Below are 11,468 nucleotides of genomic sequence, written 5' to 3'. Positions count from 1 at the left end.
TAGGGAACTTGCAAATTTTTCATTGTGTGTGTTCATATTTTGAACAATGGACTTCAGTTTAATTTATATGCTTTTAGAAAAAGTGGTACACTCTGGATTTGAATTGCGTAAGCAACGACGCCCATGCGAATCTAAATGGGACGTCAACCTTTTCTTCCTTTTCCGATAGAGCAATATTACAGGGCTCAACTTTCTGCCAAAAAAATTCGAACTCAACCTCTTGCTTTCAAATAGGGACTGTTGAGTAATTTCACTTTTTAAAAAATTTCAATCGAAAGCTAAGTTCCTAAAGAACCTTTTTTAGTAAATTTATCAGACGCTTGGTCAAAATTAAGCCACTTAACTTTGTAAATACATGCTGGTAACTTGCAAATAGAAATTTCAGCTGCCTAGTTTAAATGATTAAAAAATAATCTGGCAATTTACATATAATTTAATAGGTACCAACATTATTAGATATAGTGAAAGATGTGAGCACAAATGAATGAAGATAAAAGACCAGCTGGGCATCTTTGTAAGAGTACGGGCAATTTTTATGCTAGTTGAGGTTCTCCCGAGAACGCCAGAAGTGGAACGTTCTGTTCTCGCGTTCTATCATGAGGGCCACGAGCGAACTCAAGTGTGCGTTCCCTGCTGTTCCGCAGATCCGACGGAGCAGCAAAGCTCATCCTTCGGGGCCATCCGTTCTGCGTTTGCATGCATGAATATCCTCCGATTGGGAACAAGGTATCACCCTCTTTTTAAAAAAATGGAAGTGAAAAGCTTGCTGGGGGGTTAGGCCCCTTACCTTAATTCCAACAAAATTGATATATACAAGAGAAGGGCCAATACGGACCTTAACACTAGACAAAAACAAAGGATTGACTCAACCCTTCACCAAAAAAAATTAAAATGATACATAGCATAAAAGCTACGTCTATACATTGAATTCAGCAAAGTATTCATGAGTATTATAAGCATGCTCCATGATTAACTGACCTAGGTCAACTCTGACTTCTCTCTGTTTTACAAATATCCTTTCTTGAAACTCACCAAGGAACCCAGACCAGCCTGCATCTATCCTTCTTCCTTCAAGTGTTTGATGTGTTTTCCTCACCCAATCTTTAGTTGGGGAGACTATAAAGTAATCTCCACCATATTCCTTATGAAATCTGAGGATGCGCTCCAAAACCTTCATTTCTCCCTCATGGATCCTGCCCCCATCCTTAATAATCACTACACAGCCCATAAGCCCATTAACTGCATAACTTAGGCCAGCTATTTTCGGCTCGCATCTGGTATTTGCTCTCACAATATTAATTAATATACCACTCCTATCTGAAACAATAGTGTCAACACTGTAAAGCCCGGTTTCCAGTCAAATTTTCAGTTTAAGTTCTGCCTTAGGCGACCATTTAACGGAGGAAAAACTATCCATACAATTCCTCCAAACTTCTCTTCTGAAACTACTGATCCGAGGTTGGACACTGTCGTGGAAACATGTGTTTCTAAGACGCCACAAGTTTTAGCAAACAATTAAGAAATAGCACTGGCGCCTCCACTTCTCCAAAATTCTAACTTGTAGCTATCTTTTGAGTTCAGCTACAATCTCTCCTTGAGAAAACTTCACTCTACCAAACTTTGCAGCAACATATCTCCAAACTTCCTTGGCAGTTTTACAATGAATTAAGGCATGCCCATCAGTCTCCTCGACACAAAAGCACAGGAAACAACGATTGACAAGTTGGATGCCAGCCTTTTGTAGTCGATCAAGAGTGGGTAACCTGCCTTCACAAGCTATGTAAGTGTGCCAGCAGCTCTTAGCTGGTGCTGAGCTATTCCAAATCTTTATTCGCCACCACTCTTTAACACCTTGCGTTCGGCACTTCTTCATACTGTCACCAGCTCTGAATTTCTCCTTACCATCATCGCTCTAGACTAAGCTGTCATCAGCTGAGCCTTATGTCATCCTTGAACACACCAAGACGCATAGCGACATCCAGAGACGGACTATTCTGGCTAACACTAGTAAACTCTCGGGCGCTGGTTTTAAGCTCATTCCAATGCAATCCATAGTCGCTTCCATCAGCTCTAGTGAACCAAAAACAACATCCACAAAAATTAACTTTTTTATTTTCTGACTAGAAAGCAGTGGCGTAGCCACATGGTAACTGGTGTGGGCATTGCCCACACTAGTTTCTTAAAAGTTTTTTATTTTTACATGGAAATCTTAAATATTTATCCTTTTATATTATATATATATATATAAGTGACTCACCAAATTTGAGTGTTTTTAAACAAGTGTCCCTCCATCAAATTTTTGTGGCTCTACCACTGGTAAAAGGTTAGAGTTTTTGAACTCGCTAACTAGTCAATAGACTTTGTTTTATATTATTCCATCCATCTTTGGAGATCCACCTTAACGATTAATTGTGGGCAGAAAATAAACAATTAGAGCTCAAGGTGGGAACATTTTTCTCAATGCATTTTTTTGTTTTTATAAATAAATTGAGCCTGCTGCCTGCCTTCTTCGTTTGCTTAGATACACACACGAAAACTGAACCCAGACTAATTGTTTATATGGACATTAAGGAACACCAAATCTAAGCCATTTGATGTGACCATACGGTTCAAATTCATTCATCATTTTTCTCTCCCCTCCCTTCCTCCTTCTTTCTCCCCGCCATCATCAGTGGGCCAGGCAGGTGGTGCCGTCGACGGTCTCCATCCATGTGGGTAGAGGTGGAGGTGACGGGGAGCGGCTCGTCTCTTCCACGATCATGGGTGCACTCACCATGGGTGGATGGAAGGACGGGCCTCCCCTTTTCTTAGATTTTAAAAACTTTAAAAATTTATATATAAAATTTTAAAAAAATTAGTTTAATAAATACTTAAAATTTAAAAAAAATTATTTCTACTCTTATTATAAAATTTTAAACCCATTCTTGCGACAAAAAATTTCTGAGACCCAGAATGAATGGAGGGAAGGAGGAGTACCGGCAGGCACCCCTTGCCCGAGCCAAATGTACATATACATGAACCCATAGCTTCCCTCTTTTTGGTTTGAGTGCACATTTGTTGCGTGCTCTGTGTCGACGTAATGAGGCAGGCAACAAAGCCAGGTCCAGAGGCTAAAGGGAACAAAACTGTCCTTCATTAATAATGACAGGCCTCTGCTTGTCGTCACTACTCTTGTCTTCTCTTTCGTTGCAACACTGACTCTTTCTCTTCTTACACGCTTCAAACGCGTAATGGAAACGTAGACGATCAATCAAAGACTGGGTGGGGAGTGGAGTGAGTTGGCTTTGATGCGCCCCTTCCCTATTATCTATTCATCTCACCCACCGAAAGGAAAGATGGTTATCGGAAAGATGGTGAAAAAGAGGGAAAAGAAAGATAGAGCTAGACGAACAGTTGGAACGTAATAATGTTGGCTTCTTCTTCTTTCGAAGAGGGCCTAAAGAAAGATAACCCATCAACTTGTTGGTCTCAGCCAATATTTTACACGGTCTTCAAGGGTAGAGCCAAAAAAATTTCAAAAATGAGGTCAAATTAAAGTTTTTAAATTTTGACTACCTCAATTTTTTTTTCAAAAGTTTTATATAAAACAAGTAAAATTTTTTAAAATTTACATATAAATTTTAAAAAAAAATTGAGGTGGGGGGTCTGGGCCCGAGCGAGCTCGGGCTTGGCTCCGGCCCAGCTGTCTCCTATTGATATCTTCATTTCAGAATAAAAAAATATATATAATTTGTCTCAATCAATTACAAGAATGTGCTATAAATTCTTCCTTGCTTGGATTCATCAAGAAAACCCACATAACTCGTACAAAGATCTCTTACCTTGCCTTTGACAGTGTGAAGAATAAAAAAAACCTTTTCTTTTATTAAATAGCGCAAGTTAACCTGTCGTACCTGCATAAAGGAAGAGAGGAGCACCTATAATTGTTGTGTCGAAATCAAGGGCAGAGCTAAGAATTTTTCGTTGCATAAATCAAACTATAGTTTCAAAATTTTAACTAGAATGTATCGCCACAAAATTCGTTACACACGGAAACATCAGGGCATCGATGTTGATTGTTACATCCCAAATAAGATTGGTATTCTGATCTACATCAACCTTGACCCGACCACCAAGGGGTGATCCAATCCCCTCATACCTTCAGCCTTTTTACTTTATCTTCCGCGGCGGCACCACCGATAATAGTCGGACACATGGCAGCATTTCGTAAGCTCCGCGGCGATGCGCCGCCGTGGGATTCCAGGAAAATGTATGCACCACTTAGGGTAAGAGGGCATCAAGACTAGATAATTAGTAGCCTAAGTCGCTCTCGATCATATATGCGAATAAATATTGGTCGATCTCCAAGTTGAATTCTCTTTATGTACTAATGTGGGTGCGCACAAATATGTAGAATTCTAGTTGAGAAAGAGGAAAGAGGTCCTCTTCTTATATAGATAGATCATGCTTTTTTAGTTCCGGCTAATGTGAACTCTTCTTTTGACTAAATCTCAACGATTTGCTTGGTCGAGATTTGGCGCATATGTGGCTCCACAACTTTTTCGTTTCAGTTATTTCAATATATATTCTAGAAATATCGTGATATGACATGACATGAAAATGTGACCTTTTTACATTTTTAGGATGCGCGGACTTTTAGTTTTATGCCTCCTATAACAAAGGACTTTGATTCCTACTTACCAAAATTGCTCCATAATTTCCCCAATTGATTTGAAAGAATCTTGCCCTCTTTATTCTATTTTCTTGTGTTGTACAGTTCTATTGGATTTAGGAGTTCTACAAAACATTCGAATGGCACCCACAAAGAATATGGTTCTGCAAAAATCAAAACTTCGTTTTCAATCGATTTTGAAACCTAATTTTTATGTGTGGATGACACAACAAAACATTCATGTTTTCTATGAAAAAACTAAAGGCAACAAGTTATTCACTCCCTTTGAAAATTTTATTTTGTGAAAACTAGGTTTTTAAAAAATCCAATTTCGAACACACCTTAAACAGTGTTTTGAGGGGCAAAACAACAGTTAAAGGTTCTACCCAAACATGTTTTGCCTCCAAAACACTATTTAAAGGTGTCATCCACAGCGGAGATACAAGGGTGCTCGCACCAGGCCATTAAAATTTTCATTGAAAGACTTAAAATCATAAGGATATGATAACTCAAAAACTTATATGGAGTGCTTACACCAGACTTGGGCCGGTGACTCGAGTGTCCCTCAACCAGAAAATCCTGGCTCCACCACTAGCGTCATCCAAACACCCTCGAGAATTTTCTTTATACCAAATTATGAAAATTCATGCAACATAACTTCAATCAACTTTTGAAAGAATATGCTTTACCCTCGATAAATTCTATGATGGTTCCAAAAAGATTTCCAAATAATTTCGTTGGCCAACTTAAAGCCATCTTCTTGGAAAGGAAACTTCATGGTTGGAGAGTTTTCGAACTGAAAGCAACACAAAAACTAAAACAAGAGACAAGAGAGAGAGAGAGAGAGAGAGAGAGAGAGAGAAGAGAATTATGCACATATTACATCCTATCACCTTTGTAAGCATTCATTCTCCACTGATACGAAATTTTTATCCCATGGAATTTGCTTTTGGAAGGTGTCTTTCAAACTTTAGTTTTTAACTACTTTTAGGTGGTTTGCGAGAGGAGAGACAACTTCCTCTTCTCTTCGTCCTTGAGGTTCAGTCTGTTTCGGAATCTGGGTGGGACCTAGATGGTATATAGTACACTCTTCAACTAGAATGTCGTACAACCGCATTTGCAGAAAAATCGCATCCATTTAGGATGTATCATTGACGACTGGCCCAACCAACTATGTTCCCTCCTTGTGACATATTTAACTGCATTTAGGCTTAAAGCTTTTTTTTTTAAGGTATAGCTAACGCCTCAAAGATTTGCTACGAGGTACCAAGAAATTAATAAAATGAAAATAGTAGCACTAAGAAATTAGATAAATAAAGTATGAGAAACGAGTAAAGAGTAGTAAAAAGCTGAGGTATTATACCTATATAATTAGTACAACGTCACATGTTTTACTTTTAGAAACACAAAATCCATGAAAAAGAATTAGGATAAACATTGAAAAAACCATCTATAAAGCATAATTAAACAAATTACTTAAGAAGTGAATTTTCTAAATTTATATGTAGAAAGAGATCCCGCAAATGAAGGAAAAGTTTCTTCAAGTTTTAGATCTTTATAGGGATGTCAACTGATCGGATTCGAATGATTATATCTTTAATCGTATTTGACTTTTGGGATATTCATATATTTAAATTCGAATTCGGATTCAAATACGATAAAAAAAGTCATACTGAATCAGAATCTGAAATCCGATTTCACATTCTGAATCCAATTTTTATATTTATATCTGGCTCCAAATTGTCAACCGAATTTAGCCGATTTTCAAAATTTGAGTGCATTAGAATCTAGTATTTATTTTTTTAAAAAAAAAATCTGATCTGAATCCATATTAGAATCTGACAGGATATTTATGTATATCTGGATCCGAATTCGAATCCAATCAGATGTCATTTGGTATATCTGAAATTGAGAATGATCTGATTTATTAGTCGGATATTAAATTTTTTTTTCATATCTGATATTTTTGGAATGGATTAGTCAGATAATCGATTCAAATCGGACATATTGACATCCCTATGAAAGAAGCATCAAACTTTTGGTTAGGTCAATGTGCTTCTCTAGAAAAGCAAGATTTTTATCCTCTTTTATAGAAGTTTATGGTAATTAATGTTAAAATGCATTGTGCAAGAAGTCATTCCCAAATTCTCTAAAAAGTTGGTGCCATTTGATCCATTTTTTCTTCTTTGTGCCTTATCATATAACAAGGTACAAAACCCCATAAGAAACCATGCATATTCTACAAAGGTACCGTGTTTGTTCATCATTTAAAAAAAAAAAACTTTCGTAAAATATAGATGAAGCAGGTTACATGTTCAGGTTCAGTTCCCCAACACCTAAGTGGGTGTTGAGGTGCCCATAACAAATGGTTATTTTTAATGATTTTGCCTCAAAATTTGGGATAGGTTCATGAAACACTATGTTTCATGGTTCTATGAATTTACCCCAAGTTTTGGAGTACTGATGTCAAACTGTCAACAAGGGGTCATTTGTTATTAGGAACAACACGAGTGTGTTTCTTTAATGTACTTCAAAATTGGGTAGATTCATACAATATTTGTGCAAGTGTTTCATGAATCCTTCTATTTTGAAGCAGATGCATAAAATATTCACACTTTGCTCTTAATGTTAAACTTCTCGTAAAGGCCTGTTTGGTAAGTAAAATAGTTTATAATTGTTCCATAAATTACCCCAAAAGTTAGTTTAGATTAATAAAAACATTGTTTGGGTAGTTTATGAATGTGCCCCAAGCTTTGAGCCATATTGATAGAACAATTACATACTATTTTGTTTGTCAAATGGACCTTACGGCCAAAACTTCTTGGCTCTACTGTTGAAGTTCCTGGTGTTTGATACAACTTCCCCTACAAACCATGTGCATGTTCTTGGCAAGCATGTCAATGTGTGGATGAGGACATATCATGTGTTCATGGAATCATGGTGGTGGTTTTAGGCTAAAGAGTTAGATGACATGACCTTTTCCCTGTTACGAATGTAGGAAGCTTGTCATCTACATTCTCTTGATCGTCCTTTTCATCATGTTGTCGTTGCTTCCTGCCTTCGTCCACCTTCTTGTCTTTTACATGTAACTTGGTGCTAGCTTCTAGAGGCGCCGTTGTGTATATCTGGGGGTCGAACACATTGGTCTTCTAGAGGCGCCGTTGTGTATATCTGGGGGTCGAACACATTGTTCAGCAGCAGAGTGAGTTGCATGCACCGCTTGACATATATGCCAAAAAAAGGGTTGGACTTGGGGAATTTTAGAAATTATATTATAAAATATCCTTTTAACGTTTTTTTCTGGTTTCCTTTGTTGTCGTCTTTTTACAAAAGTTCTGTTTTTCTATTAACCATAAACATTTTGGTCATCAAGCATATTGGTGGACACAAACGGTTCAATACCAAAAAAGAGCACAAATTTGTTCATATTGTTTGGATGCAAGGAAAAGAAAGTAAGGAAAATGAAATGAGTTTAATGTAATTCCAATCTCTCCGAAAATGAAGAGATTGGAAGGAAAATGAGGAATGGATGATCATTCTCTTTTCTTTCTTCTTTTCCTCCCTTTTCCCTTTCATCCATTCCTTTCCCTCTCTTTCCCTTCATCCAAACATAACCTACAAGAAAATTGATACAAAGGGAAGAGAGAGGAGAGAGAAAAGTTAATCATGAGGTCTATTCTAGATAGTCAATAGGAATGTGAGGCCCAGTCCTTGTACATATTTATTGACAGAAAATTATTCAAACAAAGGTTATAATTGGTCTCACACAAAAATAGACTTTGTTACTCCTATGTTTTCTTATGTGGTATAGTAAGCAGTTTAAAATAAGACATTTAGAATCAAATCTTTTCTTATTGATTTTGATAACTCCTGAATATTTTATACATGTTAATTATAAAGAAAGATCGAGAAATCTTATCTGCAGAATGTTTTCATATTAGTTTTTGTAAGATATAGATAAATTTTCATTTAAGCATCAAATCATGAAAGCTTTCAATTTGAAATCCCCATGATTGAAGTCTTACTTTCTCACTGGTACATGATTGACGCAGAAGAAAGTTGCAGAAATCTTATCTGCTACATGCATGTATTAGAATTAATTTTAAGGATAGAGACCATAAGAGATTCCAATTCAATTCTCCATGATTGAAGTCATACTTACCCTTTGGTACCTGATTGACGTTAGAAACCAAGAGAACAACAACAGGGGGAAGGGGAAGGGGAAGGAGTGCACAAGCCAAAAATCTAGTTAAATAGAGTCACTTTAGGCAACGGGATCATGTAACAACCCAATCCACTCCCACACTGGGCCCATGAGAGTAGCTCATTAATTGGACCCAGCCCTATAATGTATTTTTCTGTGGGTAGACAAGAAACCTGCTGACCTCAACTAGACAACCCATTGATTTATGTTGGAGAACTTCTTCGGCCCATTCTTAAATTTGGCTAGGTCTACTATTTGTGATTCTAACCAAATATGAATTATTTGGGGGCATTTGATCTATCTAGAATTGTGGAATTTTAGAATCAAAATGCTTATTTTTTTAAGAAACCAGAATTATTAAACAAACATAGCATTTTGTTTTCGGAATTAGGAAACTGAAACTTAGCATTTTGATTTCATTCTAGTTTTAGGAGGAATTATGATTCTGGAATTTTCATTCTTAAATGAAAATTTCAAACCATCAAACGCCCTCAGCGCGGTGATATTGTAGTTTCTGTTATGGTGGAATTACCCTAAACTCCTGTTTTAAAGAGAGTCGGCATCTCTTGTACTTGTTCTTGTTGGGAATTGTCACTGTGCAGCCATGGATGTAACCATGGCTTTAGTCTATCCAAACCATGCAAATCCTTGTCATATTGTGTGTTTGCTTCTTTCTTCTTCTTTATAATTTGGGAAGTGTGATAGTACTTTGCTTTGTATCCAAGTCAGATTATAAAGTAAATGTTAAAACATTAAAAAATATCTATGTGTGACACGCCGATTAATAGAGTTGTCCAATTGCTGCACCAGATTTCAATCTGTTATACTTTAAGTTTTCAAGAGGCTGTTTGATATTAGGAACAGTGGAATGTGGATGTTTCATGAATCTGCCTTAAATTTGAAGTTGATTCATATAACACTGTTCAAATATTTTATGAATCTATGTCAATTTTGAAATAGATTGATGAAACATTTATAATGTATTCCTAATGCCAAATGGCCTCAAATTGAACTGATAAATACAGACCAATACCATAACTCAGGTTAGTGCCAGGCAGTTTACATTCCACCTGAGCATTGGGCCGAGTACTCAATAGGTACCCGGCCCAATCGAGCTTGAAAAAACCAGATCGGGTTGGCCCAATAACAAATAAAAATTATTAAAAATATATTTTATATTCAAAAAGTTATTTGTATATTAAAAAAATATTTTGTTACTGTAATCGGGCCAGGCCGAACCCTGGCTCGGGTTTCAGGCGTCGGGTCTGGGCTCGGGTTTCAGACATCGGGCTGAAGGGGACCGGCCCAAAGCCCAGGTCTAGTTTACAGTGCATATATTTTACATAGATCCACAAGTTCAATTTGCCCATAGGTTAGACCCAAATGAAGACAAGACCCTATCGACGTATACCCAATTTCATCCAAACCTTAAATCTGAACTCAAACCAAATTGCATTATTCGATCCGACTTATAGACTGAATCTGAAATAGCTGAAGTGAAACTTTTCCACGAACTGCAAGAATCTAAGAGGCCAAATTTTTGCAGGATGATATTTCTCATTCGCATTTAAGTCGCTCAACTACTAGATCGCTGATATTAATGCTTATGGATTTAAAGCTGCTTGATTGAATATTATAGAATTTGAATGGTATATTCCTTCATGAATGTAGAGGTGGATCAGGTTCAGCATTGGTGATCAAACAAAACCAATGTCAATTATTTCATCCACCATGTTCGCCATGGCCCTACCCCAGGCGGATGGAAAAAAAAATTAATTATAAAAATTTAAAAAATTTATTACTTCTATGTAGTTTTTGGATCCGGATACAATTTGACCCTACCCGAATCCAACTCGAACCCCATGGCCGGCCCCGCTTTTTTGCCCTATTTGAAAATTTGGTTTTCAAAAAGGGAGAAAACCCACGCATAGGGAGGAGAAAACGAGAGACAACAAGAGAGGGAGAGGGTTTGACACAGAAAACGAAACGAGTGAGAAAGAAAGGGAGCACTGGAGCAGGTCTGCAGGAGAGACCGACCAAGAGGTGGGGCCATTTCCTGACTCTCTCTTTCCTTCTTTATTATAATGGTCTTCATTTTTGTTGCTTTGTGAAATATGGTGGGGTCGTTTTTTCCATACGTTTCTTTTTCCTTCTCTGTCATTTTCCTTTTCTCTGGGTTTCTAATTTCTATTATGCACATGTTTTATTTTTTAACCTTGATCTTTCACGGTTTCACTGTGAATCTGTTGAATTTTATTAGCTCTTTCGTGCTTAAATCGTTAGGCCTTTGAACGCGAAAGTGGATGGTGTATGCCACTATTTCTTTCCTGCAAAAAAAAAAAAAGTTGAACTTATGAACTCCAAGTTGAAAACGGTCTAATAGTATGCGAGCAATATTATGTATCAGATAAATCATTCTTACCTGCAAGTTCTGGTTTTATTGTGCAGTAATTGTTAGTCCCTGTTGTTTTTGACATTATATTACTGTTAGGGCGAAAAAGCTGGGGTTATGGGGATGCCAATGGTCTAGACACTAAGGACAATGAACTGAACATATTGTTATCCCACAAGCGGCTGGAATAGAATGAGAAGCAAGCCATGAACAAGGATGGA

Source organism: Nymphaea colorata, chromosome 11, assembly GCF_008831285.2.
Source record: "Nymphaea colorata isolate Beijing-Zhang1983 chromosome 11, ASM883128v2, whole genome shotgun sequence".
In the NCBI taxonomy this organism is placed as follows: Eukaryota; Viridiplantae; Streptophyta; class Magnoliopsida; order Nymphaeales; family Nymphaeaceae; genus Nymphaea; species Nymphaea colorata.
Note: the sequence above shows the minus strand (reverse complement) of the source record.